General features: G+C 38.4%; 1 protein-coding gene across 1 annotated transcript in view; it reads right to left on the reverse strand.

The window, feature by feature from the left end:
* Positions 1-15,936, reverse strand: part of LOC134811531 (uncharacterized) — an 84,110-nt gene that overhangs the window by 32,745 nt on the left and 35,429 nt on the right. The window lies entirely within an intron of this gene.

Genomic DNA, 15,936 nt, shown 5'->3' on the forward strand with positions numbered 1-15,936 from the left:
TGTTATCGCCCACGTGACTACCTGCGCAAAGTTATTTTGCGTGATAATCTGAATTATATAATTGTTGGCGCGCGGCGCTGATCCAACCAAGTACATTATTAATTCCATCATGTACGTATCCAACTAGGCACTAATTGATAGCATATTATTATTATTTTGAGTTAGTATTACTATTTTGCACAGATCCGTGTCAGGTTGCATAAACAATAAACATATGGTTACATAGAAGTGTACACGATTTTCAAATTCAATATAAAATTATATTAGCTGGGCGGCGCTCGGCAGTCGGCATGTCACTTCGCCATATAATATTTGCATGTTTATATGAGAGTTGGGTTACATCTTGGTGACAGGGCCGTCCCCAGGTTGTATGGAATATGATAAATACGCCATCACGGATCGGGAAATTGAGCGGCCATCCACAAAAGAAAAGCGGCCGCATTTCTTGTTATCATGCGCGAATCCCACTCATTTATTAAAAACATAGTATGTAAATACGTTTTATTTTTTCCAGTCACACTTTTCACTCGAAAGAATTAATGGTACTTAAATTAATGGTTAGTACATCGTAGGGAAAATTAATCGTGCGTGGTTTATATTATATTTTGTTTTTATTTGTAATTTAAGAAATTGTTTGTAGCGCGATGCGTTACTGTGCCGCGCCCGCACACTCAATGAGGCTTCTCACGCTAGATCGGCGAGATGCGCTTCTGTGCCGCACCGAGCTGCAATGAATTGACATCGTCAATTAAAGAAATTTTAAGCAAAAAGTGAACTATACTCATGTTTTATAATTCATAATTGTACACATCAGTGCACTATATAATAATAATACTAGATACTACGCATGTCACATACAAATCGGGCTTATTGCCTAATTGCTAATACATTTAAATACACTCGCGCCGCGCATACACTAGGCCATGCGCCATCGACCGTTAGACGCGTGCACTAACCATTGAATGGTTTTTAGCTCGTATGTCGTATTTCGGCCAGCACATTATTTCGGAAACAATAAAAAAAGTTACAATACGTGAAGTTGATCCCATATAACAATTTTGTTGAAATTTGGTCAGCTTATGTTGTATCACGTTGCAACCCCCACAGTCGTTTCACTTTATCGTCCTGACGATACAGGGGGAGCCGCGCACTTCGTGCGCGGCGGGTCATATAACAACGTATGACAAAGTTTACGTAAACACTAATGTTTTACTGAACCTAAATTAGTTTGAGCAATTTCGATGCATGGTCAGAATTTGAGCTATCTATCAACGAATTTATGCCTATTTTGTCATTTTTAGACCTCTTAATCAAGACCAATCTCTCCCAACTAATTTAGTTTCGGCGTAGTTAACTGTTAAATATGATTAGAAGGTTTTGACAAATTTTCAGCATGATTCATGTTCAGGAACCGAAGATATAACAAAATAATACAACAAAAATCAAAAAATTTTGTCAAATTACGTGACTTTTACACCTAATTTTGCTCCAAAAGCCGCGCAACATCAAATATGCATATGGCACATTGGCACCTAGGCGAAACTCACTGATCATTCCAAAAAGGTATAACAAATTTGGTACTGCGAAAATTCTCATATAAGTGTTTAGGCGACCTCGTCTTGCGACTGGACAGCAATGTGCTTGTACCAGCCCTAATTGGATATTTCGTCATCAGTCATACGATTTGATACCCAGCAAAATTTACTGGCTGACGGTGTTACTAGAGGTGGTTTAATTTAAACAAACGGCTTGACCTCGCGCGCGACATTAAGTGATTTGCACGCGTGCCAGAATTCCAATCTTCAAGCAGCCAGCACGTGACACAATTCAGCCAATCAGAGGACAGGAATCCGCAAAGTTAAAGTTGCAAACTTTTGATCGGCCCAAAATTAGACTTTTCTGGAGATTTTGAGATAACTCAACATGAACAACTACGTTGTCTTAAATTTTCCTCCTGGAGAGGTAACCTTAGTTTTACGAAACGAATATTTTGTTGAAAACCATGAGACGTTTGTATCTCTTATATTTTTTCCCGATCCATGACTCAAGTGCCGAAGGCACAAAAGAGTCAAGGACAAGGGTTAGCGATCGAGGTTTTTTTTGGGATATGGTAGCTTTGCGACCGTACCTGCGTGCGAGCGTGCGTGTCTGCGTACGTTTCGCCCACGTGTCTGCCTGCGCAAAGTTATTTTGCGCGAAAATCTGAATTAAACAATTGTTGGCGCGCGGTGCTGAAATGTTCAAGTACATTGTTAATTTCATCATGTACGCATCCCGCTAGGGACTAATTGATAGCATATTATTATTATTTTGAGTTAGTATTACTATTTTGCACAGATCCGTGTCAGGTTGCATAAACAATAAACATATGGTTACATAGAAATATACACGATTTTCAAATTAAATATGGAATCATATCAACTGGGCGGCGCTCGGCCTGTCACTCCGCCATATCTGCATGCTTATAAACAGTAAAGACTGGGGTCCACAGGTGGTATGGAATATGATCAAATACTCCATCACGGATCGGGAAATTGAGCGGCCATCCACAAAAGAAAAGCGGCCGCATTTCTTGTTGAAGTTAGGCCCCTACCAGTAAGGTATTCTGGGAAGTCCTCCAAAATGACAACGTATTCATTTTCAGATCACCCACCTACCGCTATCTTCAAAATCCACGTTTTTCTGCATAAACGACCATTCGTAACCTTTTTGTCATACGTTGTATGACCCGCCGCGCACTCGTGCGCGGCTTCCCCTGTATCGTAGAAACTCACTAAAGTGAAGCGACAGTGGGGGTCACCACGTGATACAATAACCTTTCACTATTAGTATTGTCTCTTTGCAAAAGAGTGTGAATGGAAAAAAAATCATATATAATCATCATAGTTTATTAACTCAAACGTAAAAAGTGTAACAAAGGCAAAATTTAATCATTTAAAATTTGTAGCATGTAATTAATTATGGATGGGGTACAACTCACGCGTTGCTAGTTGTCATGGTAACCGGCGCTACTAATTCACTCGCCATCAATTTCACGAAAAGAGCGATATTTGAATTTCGCATTGGATAAGCGTCTAAATAAACCGCGTGGCGCGTGTCTGCGATAAATCTTTTCTTGTCAAATCGATATCTTCTCTTATTCGATACAAATTTTAACTAGTGATTTTCTGATACTCCACGAACATCTATGAGTGTTGCTTCTGTTCCCGAAAGGTTGAGTTAAGCTTTCAATCCTTTGTTAATTTTTTGTTCAATTTGTAAGGTTAAAACTCTTTCAGGTCCGATTTCCGAATAGTCTGGTGTCCAAAAGAACTCTAATTGTTCAAGGAGTTAAATTTATTCGGTGTGGGAAAACAGGTCAGTGCTAATTGCTGATCACCAGTCATTTGATTTGTCATGTCATAAAGTCATACGCTTCTTTTCCTTTTTGCATGGTTTTAATGCCAGCTTGATTACAATTGTCATCTGTCATCTGTCATTTGATTTTTCATTAAGTCATACGCTTCTTTCACTTTATCTATAGTTTTAATGCCAGCTGTAATACATATATCCAAGCAAGCAAAATTAATGATTTATAAACTTTTCTTTGTGGCACTTTTCGATGCATGGTACTGTTCATCTCGTTTGCAAGTATTATATGTGTATGTTTGTAGTGGTTTTAATGTCAGAAGAACACATATATTAACCTTGAAAGCTTGAAGCAAGCAAGATTATTCAGGAGGCTACTATTTAATTAATTGGCCCCTTAAATGGGGACAATTAGATTTAGGTATCATTAAGTAATCAGTACATCTAGTATTCTAGTTCCTTTTATTTAACAATTCAATAATTTCCAGTAGATAGGGACAATTAGATTAAAAGATCATTAAGTAATCAGTACATCTAGTTCCTTCTTTTTAATAATTTCCAGTAGATGGGGACAATTAGATTTAAAGATCATTAAGTAATCACTTTTTAATAGTTTAATGATTTCCTGTAGATGGGGACAATTATATTTAGAGATCATTAAGTAATCAGTACATCTAGTTCCTTTTATTTAACAATTCAATAATTTCCAGTAGATGGGGACAATTAGATTTAAATATCACTACCCTCGCACAAGATTATTCTCAATTTTCTTGTTGTGTTCCACAACTATACTTCTGTATACTTCAGTGATTGGGCTGATGACTCCAGTGAAAGGGCTGGTGACTCTAGTGAAAGTGCTGGTGACGATGAGAAAGACCATAAACCAGGGATTCCTTCGGGAGCATGTAAGATTATATCCAAAGTTTGTTCGCCAATGGGGTGTGTCTGGGTGTCAAAGATCTTCAAGGTGGGTGCTACTTGTGATGAACTCTAGAAGGATGGGGTGGTAATACTCGGTCTGGCCGTCTGGAAGCCCATAGAATTCCAGTTCAGAAACCGAGTAAGGAGGTGCGGCTACTGATGAGAAGCCTCCTTAAAGTTTATTTGGGTTAGAAACGACATCTGGGTCCCTACCCTCGCACAAGATTATTCTCAATTTTCTTGTTGTGTTCCACAACAGTAATCAGTACATCTAGTATTCTAGTTCCTTTTATTTAACAATTCAATAATTTCCAGTAGATAGGGACAATTAGATTAAAAGATCATTAAGTAATCAGTACATCTAAATATATCAATTTCTTTCAGGGTTCGGAAGCTAGGAGAAAATGCCCAAATCCGCCGAGACGATTTTGCAGCCACTTTACCAAAGCCAACGAAGAAAAAGCGGAAACTATTTCCGAAATACACTGGTCAACACAGCGATAGTGATTTCGAGTAAAAATGTATGACCATTCTGCCTTTATAATTAATATTATATCCATGATGCACTGTTATATTGAGCACAAAAAATATCTTTAATTTTGAAACTTTAGGATTTGCGATTCCGCTTTTTCCTCGTTTGATTCGGTAAAGAGAACAGAGAAGACAGAGAATTAACATTTTGTTGTTTACTATCGGATACGTGTTTGGCGCTCAGAATTAAATTGACTATATAATTCGGCCGGTTTTGATGAGCGAGTTCATGCTTCTGCCACGTGTTTTATTTTGCAATCCAACTGCAATAGAGAAATCCTCACTGAATTAGGCACTTATAGTTGCACTAATATAATAATAATATGATGCGATGGATAATTTCATTTAGAGAAATTTAGAGATTTTTAGATATTTAGTGATATTAAAGTTGTCACATAGGAGTTCACCCACACTTGCCATGCACAGATTAAAAGTTTTAATAAAGCTATCTTATACTTAAATATCGATCATGGTCGGTATTATATAGGTTTGAGGAAAATCGTATAATTACAGAATCTGAAGTATCAAAATATAATGATTGATTAGTGGTTTTGGTCAGTTACTGTTAATTGCTCCCGATATTGTTAATTTCATTCAGACTCTTTGAGTTCTATTTAACAACTGCAGTTATTTTATCACTTTTATAAGGCGATCAGCGATATATTTTGTTAATGATTTTTTTTGCCTTCATTTATTTTATCAACTGTAGCGTTTATATTAAAGATTACCGATCTTTACATCTTTACATCTTTACATGTTGTTATTATAATTCTAACAGCTCAATGACGAGTCGTCATAAAATTTTGTTTTAATTCTTCAAACATGCAGCTAGCTGGTACAAGAACCAGATAACATTCTTGCGACGTAATTAATATAATTAATTGACATAATAAAATAATAAAATATGTTACACTGTATTTAAGTATATGTAATATGCAACCTGGTCCTTGTGCCGAAAATTCAATTAGCTAATTACCGGCCATGCGTTGCATAAATTCCATATTAGGGCCCATTTCGGTCACAAAGCGGAGCTTAAATTGAGTTTATTGCACGCGCGGTTGACAAATTATGTGAAAAAACTGTCCTGTCACAAACAATGCGCGTTATAGAGGTGACCAATGAAATCACGGCATTAAAAACACGTGATAGCGCGCTGGCGAGTGAATTAGTAAAATCCCATGGTAACGGACGTAAGGAATACGACATATTTAAACTTTGTCATACGTTGTATGACCCGCCTGTATCGTAGAAACTCTACTATAGTGAAGCGACAGTGGGGGTCACCACGTGATACAATTTAAACTCACCTCGTTCTCCAAAACTTCTCTTTTTCTGCAAAAACGACCATTCGTAACCTTTCACTATTGCTTTTTTACAAAAGGGTGTGAATGGAAAAATTGTAACAAAGGCCAAGGCTAAATTTAATCAGTTATAATTTGTAGCATGTCAGTAATTATGGATGGGGTATACAACTCCACTTGGAAAATTATAGTATAGAATGAAACAAACTAAACACTTTTGTAAAGCTGATAAGCAGTGACTAGCACGAGTCCAACTCGGCGTGCGTCCTGGTAGGTTATAAACCTACAAGGATAGATAGAGATTTTATGGAAGGAACTTGGAGCCACCCCCTCTCCTTTGTCATACGTTGTATGACCCGCCGCGCACGAAGTGCGCGGCTCCCCCTGTATTAGACGATACACTATAGTGAAGCGACCGTGGGGGTCATTTGTTACTGGGCCGCGCTCAGCCTGTCATTCCGCCGAATCTCTATTCTCTATGTTTATGAACATAATAGCCTGAGGTCCCCAGGTAACAGAAACCGCGATGATGTGTATGTCCCTTGGACCCATGGACAGGAAATACTCGAGGAATTCCACTTCACACTTATGGCTCAATTCTCAGGACCTTCGACGAGTCCAACTCGGCGCGCGTCCTGGTAGGTTATAAACCTACAACGATAAAGTAGTGACAATAACACTAAAACATAAAAGCATAATACTATCTTTTCTACATACCAGCTTTATATGTAAACACGACAAAATTTATCAAATGATCCAGGTTGTAAGTATAAATTACAAAATTGTCAAAATGTGCATGTGTATGGTGGCCGAGGAGGGTCATTTTTAAAAATAAAATAAAAAACCATACTCACGTGGCCGAGGAGGGTCATTCGGCCGAGGAGGGTCATTTTTAAAAATGGCCCTGCTCGGCCATGGCCGAGCAGGGCCAAACAATATGACGAAGAAATAGCCCTCCTCGGCCATGGCCGAGCAGGGCCAAACAATATGACGCAAAAATGGCCCTCCTCAGTCCTCGGCCATGGCCGAGCAGGGCCAAACAATATGACGCAAAAATGGCCCTCCTCGGCCATGGCCGAGCAGAGCCAAAACAATATGACAGAAATGGCCGTCTGTGCCGCTAGCCACGGGGTAAGCGTCGTACGCGTTGACGCTCTGTTCCGTTGGACCTATGTAGCCCCCGGTCTACTCAACTGAATACTCTAGAAATCGTGTGTGAGGGTTAAATGAGGAGCTGTACATGATCAATACAGCAAAGCTTCGGACGAAGAAAATGTGGTATAACACCTCAACCGTCGCCGGCGTTAGATTTGATCCTTCGGTTTCCTGTACATGCTGGTTACATGCCGTAACTATATAGCCATGGTTGTTCGAAGTAAAACGTAAGGGTGGTCATTTCACTTGATGGCCCTGCTGCAGCGCAGCAGGGTGGAATTATTTGCATTGCGTATAATTGTTATCTTACAATTACATGTCACATTTCTTAATTACTAGAGCCTAAATTTAGATAATTTAAAGTATATTTCTGTCTTTGGTGCAGTACAGGCCGTGAACACTGCGATCCGATTAAATAATGGAGAGATTCCAAAAACCGCGCGCTCGTTATTTGTGATTGATTGCGTGCGTGAGCCTCCGTGAACATTATGCATTAGTACCGCTCAAGCATAAATAGAAGTACTAAGCAGTACGCAGTTCTGCGTACAAATTTGTAGCACAAGTTTCATTCAACTTAACTACCCAATTATTTACTGGGCCGCGCTCAGCCTGTCATTCCGCCAAATCTTTATAAACATAATTGATAATAGCCTGGGGTCCCCAGGTAACCCAATTATGTGACATGTAATTGTATTATATTTTATTACATTTTAAAATCGAGGTCCAAGATTTTCAAAATCGAATTAAAAATATTTGAAGGCCTATATCAAAATTTTTGCTCTAGAGTTCTTTTTTTACTGATCCTAATATGAGAACATATCCTGAAAATTTGAGGGTGATTGCTCAAAAAAATGTAGGAGAAGATAAATTTTTAAACTCGATTTGTAGAACGCGCTATTGAAAATCGCTCTTGAAATAAAATTACACATAATACCATGGCTAGCGGCATAGACGGCCATTTCTGTCATATTGTTTTGGCTCTGCTCGGCCATGGCCGAGGAGGGCCATTTTTGCGTCATATTGTTTGGCCCTGCTCGGCCATGGCCGAGCAGGGCCATTTTTTTTAAATGACCCTCCTCGGCCGAATGACCCTCCTCGGCCACGTGAGTATGGTTTTTTTATTTTATTTTTTAAAATGACCTTCCTCGGCCATGGCCGAGGAGGGCCATTTTTGCGTCATATTGTTTGGCCCTGCTCGGCCATGGCAGAGCAGGGCTATTTTTTAAAAATGACCCTCCTCGGCCGAATGACCCTCCTTGGCCACGTGAGTATGGTTTTTTATTTTATTTTTAAAAATTACCCTCCTCGGCCACCATACATGTGAGACGAAACGAAACGAAACGAAACACAATATTTACTACCCCGCTCGTATGCGACAAAGATATTGCATAAAAAATACCTAAATAATTTACACAATACGGTGCCCATGTCTGAGCGGCTCTCCACAAAAACTTTCTCTCCTCCTCAGAGCAGAAGATTTTTTTTTAAAAATATATAAACTGGGATTTCATAAAAATTTAAGAACCAATGTACTTTATTTGACAATAAAATATAAAAAATTGTGGCTCACCTAAGGTTTATAAACTACCAAGACGTGCGCCGAGTTAGACTTTTCGACGGTCTTATATAATTAGAACAAAATATTTACGAGTATCACCCGTTAAGTCACACACAAGAAAAACTTCATGATTATGCATCGTTCACTATGATATCTTGTCCTCACAACAAATAATACCACTTTTGATATAATATCGTCTCTTCAAATCCTTCTTTGCCTTCTCTTTCATCTCCAAAACGAGCAGATGATGTCTGGCTCGCTCCTCAGGTGACCGATCTGGTGAAATGAACACAGTTTTGTGGTGCTCACTCAGTTTCAGGTTTTTCGATTTTGATAAAATCTGATGTACAGTATTCGAATTTGATAACAAAATTTTGACTGGTCTAGTGGTCTGGTCTTGTCAGCTGATTTCCTTCCAATCCTTACAGCTTCGAAGTGTGGTTTCACTTCAATCTGTTCAAACAGTTCGTCTACTTTGTCTGATAGTTTCTCTTCATCTGTCTCCTTTAAACCAAAAATGAGAACATTCCTGCTGCGATCCTCTTCTAACACAGCCTTCTGCACAACTTTTTTCAGGCTCTCCTCCGTTATTGTACTGTTCGGCGAGGCTTTTAACACAGCTTGACTGTATGACTTGATCTCAGCTTGAACAGTGTCCTGTTCAATTCCTCAACATCTTTCATTGCATTCAGAGTTTCTCCGACGACAGAATTCAACTGATAGTACATATTATACATCAAATTTGATAAAACCTTCTTGACTGGCTTTTCAAACTTTTCAACTGAAAACCTTGTTCTATTTTCACAGTTCGTGGCTTCTGCAATATTCGAAATTAAAGCGTCGAAATCCTCATTCGCTTCGTTGAAAAATGTAGAGTGTCCTGATAAACGCTGCAGTAAATCTGTGTCCTTCATCATGTACTTAACTTGTATTACAAGGCTACACGGTGGTCGCAGTGCAATTAAACGATTTTACTGATAAGAGAGCAACTGTTATCAACACACAAGCTAAAAGGTTTTGCAAATATATAGATAAATAAACAAATCTAAAAATTTACAAATTACCGTTTTATTTACATTCTATTAAGTCCCCAAACGTTATAGTTTTAAATTTTGAACAAAATCTTGACTCTTTTCTGTTTAATAAAATTTGACCAAAACCCATAATCATGGGTAGAGTGGACCGCTGCCAGTGTCTCTCTTTCCCAAACAAAAGGAAATGATATTAATTTGATTGACCGTTCTCAAATGCAAAATGATACCGAGAATGAAATCGGTCGCTCGCTTTTCCCATTCATTCACGGCTTACGAATTGTATAAATAAGTTTCGATTGATTACATCAATCAGATGCTGTAAAAATCTCTTTGGGTTGCGTTCGGGTCGATACCTAGTATTTCGGGGTAAGGGACAAGGGTGGTAGTTATTACTTATTGAATAAGCTGAAGTTTATTGAATCTTTATTGCCGAGTACAGCTGCCTTTGGGTAGTTCTTCTTAATCTATTACAATTGTAAATAAATGGGAAAAGCGAGCGACCGATTTCATTCTCGGTATCATTTTGCATTTGAGAACGGTCAATCAAATTAATATCATTTCCTTTTGTTTGGGAAAGAGAGACACTGGCAGCGGTCCACTCTACCCATGATTATGGGTTTTGGTCAAATATCATCTCTTTTTGATTATTATGTCAGGGTACTTTATAAAGTCGAAATATAAACTGATATCTTCATTAATAAGGAGGAAGTTTCAACGATTTCGAAATTTTTCCTTTAAAAACATTTCCTTGTGTTTAGGGAAGCATATCGGTCGATCACTGACTGAATATGCCACTTAATATTCATTCAAGTTGGCATTAAATTCATATATAATGACATTAAACTGTCGTGGCATTAAGCAGAATTTGTTGGAAATCACGAATGAGCAAAATTCTCACCTTTCGCACGTGCAAACTTTGAGCGGACATTGCGTGCGCATCCAATATTGAATTGCCGTACATTTTTGCATGTAATTGTTTTATATATAGCTTGATAAGCATGAAAAGTTTCAAAGTATTTCAAGAAGAACTGTAATCACAACGGCAATCTAAAGTTGACAGAAAATGACGAAAACAGCAATTTCAGTGATTTTAGCAATTTTCTATCAATTTGGGCGTGTCCCCACGTGTGCAACTTTTCGAATTTTAACTTTAAAACTAACCTAATGCACAATTTATACCTATAGGAAGCAGAACTGAGCTCCACAACCCAAGGCATGGCCCAACACCAGAGAATACTAAATCGCAAAATTGACGTTTATATAAAATAATTCTTCAAAAAAGCACAAACTTCAATGACGAATATCTTTATGAAGGAGCAAGCTAAAAAAACTTTCCGGTAGATTTTCAGAATGCTTGAACAATTATCTAAGATGAAAATTTCCTCAGATTTTGAATACAATTACTCCTTAATGGTTTAAAATTAATTTTAAAAGTTATTACTTTGTCAAAAATCAAGTTTTAAAAACGGTTAACTTGATGACGTCATCAAGGGGTGTTTATGACGTCAAATAATTTTTGTATACAATGTAAACTAAAGTGTAAACAATTATTTGCAAGACCTGTGGTCGGAAATGGCTGTATCTTTTATACTTTTGAATCTATGGACACTTAAATACAGGCTACAATTGACTGGCAAAGCGTCTATCCCTGAATATGTATCACGACAATCTATCGTAAAACAGGGGTTCTAGAAAACCCATTTCCCGATGCTCCTGAAACCTGAAACTTTTTTTGCAGTCGATTTGGTCAACGTCTAGACGCCCTGAAAAATTTCAGATCTCTAACTCGATTTTAACATGGTTTTTAAGGCACCTGAATATGGCGATTTTGGGTTTTTTACCGAATTTCGTATAACAGTGCTGGCGAGTATTTTATGCAAATTTCTTAAAAATCTCAACATAACTATTTTTTATTCCTGTCATCTTTGACATCAAATTATAATGTTTTGAACTAAAAATAAATCTGCTGAACGACTTCCGATGAGTCTTAATGCCTGGAAAACTCCTGCCGGAGGCGGCGGCCTTCGGCCGCCGCCTCCGGCCGGAGTGCACGCTTCGCGTGCACAAAAGAGGCTTGTAACGTGTACCAAAGGGGGTATAATAGTAAAGGGGGTATAATAGTAAAGGGGGTATAATAGTAAATGGGGAACATAGTATACCCACAATAAATGCAACGGTCGTGCTTGCCAGCACTGTGATTGGTTTTGTTCTCTTTACGATCCCAAAACTGAAAGTTTCAAAATTAAAGACATTTTTGTGCTCAATATAACAGTGCATGGATAAGGCAGAATGTTCATAAATTTTTCGGCCATCTAAAATAAATTTACTACGGTGGCCATTAAGACGGATGTGGAATGGGGTGAGAGTCTGTCCGAAATAAGTATCTTCACGCCCGTTTTGCATTTTGTGTGCAACATAGCTGGCACTGGGCAACATAGATAACATGCTTGTCCTTGCATGTTAGAGTTCCGTCTAGCACCAGTTTTATGTTGTTGACCATGATCTTTGAGTCCTTGTCAAACCGCTCCTACTGAATCTCTCGCCCAAATTTTAAGAAAATTCTTGTGAAAAGGCCCTTTGGGTATGAAATTGATCTGAATCGGTGTATTTGTGGACGATGATTCCGAATCACCCCCCATGACGTAGGGTAAAAATACTTCCCTGGAGAGTAATGGGCAAAAAACCGTTTTGGACACGTGACAGGCTAGTAAAACATGAATTCGATTGTTTAGGGCTCGGGTTAGGGTTAGGGTTGTGGTAAGGGTTATGGATAGCTAATAGCTTCTGGGTTATGGTTAGGGTTAGGGTTGGGATTAGGGTTTATGTAAAACCGTTTTGTACGGCTGCAAAACCATAAAAACCAAAGTCACGTGAAATTTTTCCTACATCAAGGGTTTCCAGTTGTCCCAGTTTTCGATTCTTCACTAGTATATTAAAACCGATTAAAGGGTGTTTCCTAGTGGCGAATACTATCCGTACATCCCCACATAACCTCTTTATGTCCGAATTAAGTTCTTTAACCAACTTTTTAGGACCAATGCTATCAAGAGAGTGTTGTACGGAGAATACGAGGCTCTGTTGTGTCTTATCCTCGGTGACTCTGGTTGGATAACTTGTTTGCCTAATAGACTATAATAACAAATAAGATTCCCACGACTACTTCTGTGATGATCGATGCTATAGCCCATTTCTTAGCCGCCTGGGAAAGTGATTTATGAGACAGAGAAGGTTTGCGCACCAATCGTTCTACAGTAAAATACGTTTGTGTACATGGAAAGCAATAATTCATCTTAGCAGAAGGAACTGAATTAAGATTCAAATGTCAAATAGGTAAGTGAGCACCTGTCCATTTCTTTTCCCCCCTTCCAAATCATTTCGTCCATAACACGCGTTTGCCTCGTTAGCTTTCATCACAGCAGCAATTCCACACGGGAATCCACAGAAGCACAGAATACACGATATCCAGGCTAAGCCGGAGTTTGATTGTGGTTTGTTTCCTTGTTGTACCTAGGTTATTTTACGGTTAAGTTAGAAAATAAGATATTATTTAGTTCATTGTAGTTTCTGCAGCAGCAGAAACTAAACATATAAAACACACTCAAACAGTTATTATATCACGTGATCACAACGAACAAGAAGCTCATATTACACGGTTACACGAAGGTCGCACTTTCTTGAGGGATTAGCAACAGTAGGTATAGGGTATAGACTCGTATAGAATTAGAGTTACTTTGGGATACTGGCCAAGTAATATCTTTAGCGAGTGATTCCTCGCTTTTACTCTTTTAAGGCACCAAGAGGTAGGAAATAACAAGTAAAAATAATGTGTGAATTTTCTCGTTACTGTTAGGGTTAGGGTTAGAGCATAATATGCTTCAGTTAGGGATCGGGTTAGGGTTCGGGTTCAGGTCAGTGTAGACTGTACACTGTAGATGCCAGGGTTAGGGTTTCGAATAGTCCTTCAGGGCCACCTAGAGAACGTATTAAAAAGTCACGTGACAGTCGAGTGTAGAGTGGTTAATAATCATCCAACTTTTACAGTTCAGTTACAGACCATAAATAGTTCGGTAATCATTATGAATCTATCAAGAAATCATCAACGTATGTACATTGTACACCGCCTATAGTTGTACTGTGTACAACGTATGACAACAGTTATGTACAAATGGAGTGCCTTTGTGCTACTGCAATTGTAACATTATTATGCATGTAATTTTCACTATCTAACTTATTGATATTCAGCGTTTAAAACATGTTAATGTTAAAACAGGGAAAATAAAAAGAAAACTTTCCAAAAATATATATTTACCACAACAACTTGTGGTTGAGCTTGAGCCTGAGGATATTGTTGAAGAGATAACCGGGCTGACCTGGAGCTCGGGGGAACGCCTGAGGAAATTGAACTTTAATATTTTAATACTTTAAAAAAAACTATTCAAATATTTAATATTTAAAATTTAAAGACTATTTTAATATTATGAAACAATTAGTTCAAATTCAATCGAATTTTTAACAAATTGGTATCTTGATATCATATTATGATTAGCGTAGCGGTGTAAGACACTTTTAATTTCATGACCATTGTGAAGATAAACCAACATTGGTAGGAATTGATATAATTTAATCTAAAAGCTTAAAATCTAAGCTTAACATTTTATAAGGATTGAAATAAGTAATAACTTATTCGACCAAAACCCAGAATTGGGTAAAGAGGACCGCTGCCAGTGTTTTTTTTTTCCAAACAAAAGCAAATGATATTAATTTGAATGACCGTCCGTAAATGCAAAATGATACCGAGAATAAACTAATAAGTAACAACAGAGGGGCGGTCATCGCCATAATCACCATTTTCATGCCATCAATTTTTTGTCATTTTTGATATCAGATATCGAAGGTAAAAATCAAAAGTTTTGAATTTCTGGGATGAGTGGTAAAAATGGCGATGATTATTCCAAAACTTGGAAATATAATAAAGCTAGGATCACATAAAATACCTGTTGCGGCGGATATTGCGGAGGATACGCCTGATGAAATGTTATTAGATAATTGATTACTAAGCTAATACTAAATAAATCGGATGAAAACGAATGAATGGTTGAAAACGAATGTGGCAATGAAAAAGGTAATTAAATTAGTTTATAACCTGTTGAGGAGGAGGGTAAGCAGGTTGTTCTTGAGGAGGATAATCACCCGGGGGAGGGGGTAGTCCCATTACCTCGGCGTATGGTGGTGGTGGTGCAGCCATTATTTCCTAGGCAGCTGTTATACTTATACTCGGCATGAATAAAGATTCAATAAACATCAGCTAATTGGACACTAATTACCACCTGCACCCTTATCCCGAAATACTAGGTATCGACCCGAAAGTAACCCAAAGAGATTTTTACGGATGTTGATAGCGTATGCAGGGAAGCACTCCTGTTCAAGCTGGGCAACATGGGCATAACAGGCAAATTCTTCGATTGCATCAGCCACATGTACAATAACTCTTCAACCCGAGTCAAGCTGATTCAAAAGCTATCCGCAGCCATTGACGTCACCATCGGCACAGAACAAGGACATCCAATGTCCCCCGAGCTCTTCAAACTATATATCCACGAGCTCTCTATCAGACTTGAACAAATCGAGGAATTGGATGTACCTTTATTAAACGGTGTAAAAGTAAGTCACCTCCTATGGGCAGATGACCTGGTACTCTTAGTGCTGGATGCGGGCAGCTTACAGAAACTGCTCAATTGCTTGCATGACTATGCCGAAAAGTGGGAGCTGTCTGTGAATATCAACAAAACCAGCGTGATGGTATTTAACACAAGCTCACGAATACTGAAATGTGCTTACGGCTTCAAACTAGGCAACAATTGGACATCGCACCAGTCAGAAAATACTGCTATCTAGGAATCCAATTCTCCCTGAACGGTTCCTTCAAGCAAGCAATCGATGAACTTAGGAAGAAAGCTCTTCGCTCATTCTTCTCTCTGAGACGAACTATTGACACGAGAGCCCTCACCACTAGCACGATGCTAAAACTCATTGATAGCTTAGTCAAGCCAGTGCAGTGGCCACATCTGGATGCCCTATTTGGCTGCCA

The sequence above is a fragment of the Bolinopsis microptera genome, chromosome 2 (assembly GCF_026151205.1).
Source record: "Bolinopsis microptera isolate Bmic1 chromosome 2, MBARI_Bmic_1.0, whole genome shotgun sequence".
Taxonomy (NCBI): Eukaryota; Metazoa; Ctenophora; class Tentaculata; order Lobata; family Bolinopsidae; genus Bolinopsis; species Bolinopsis microptera.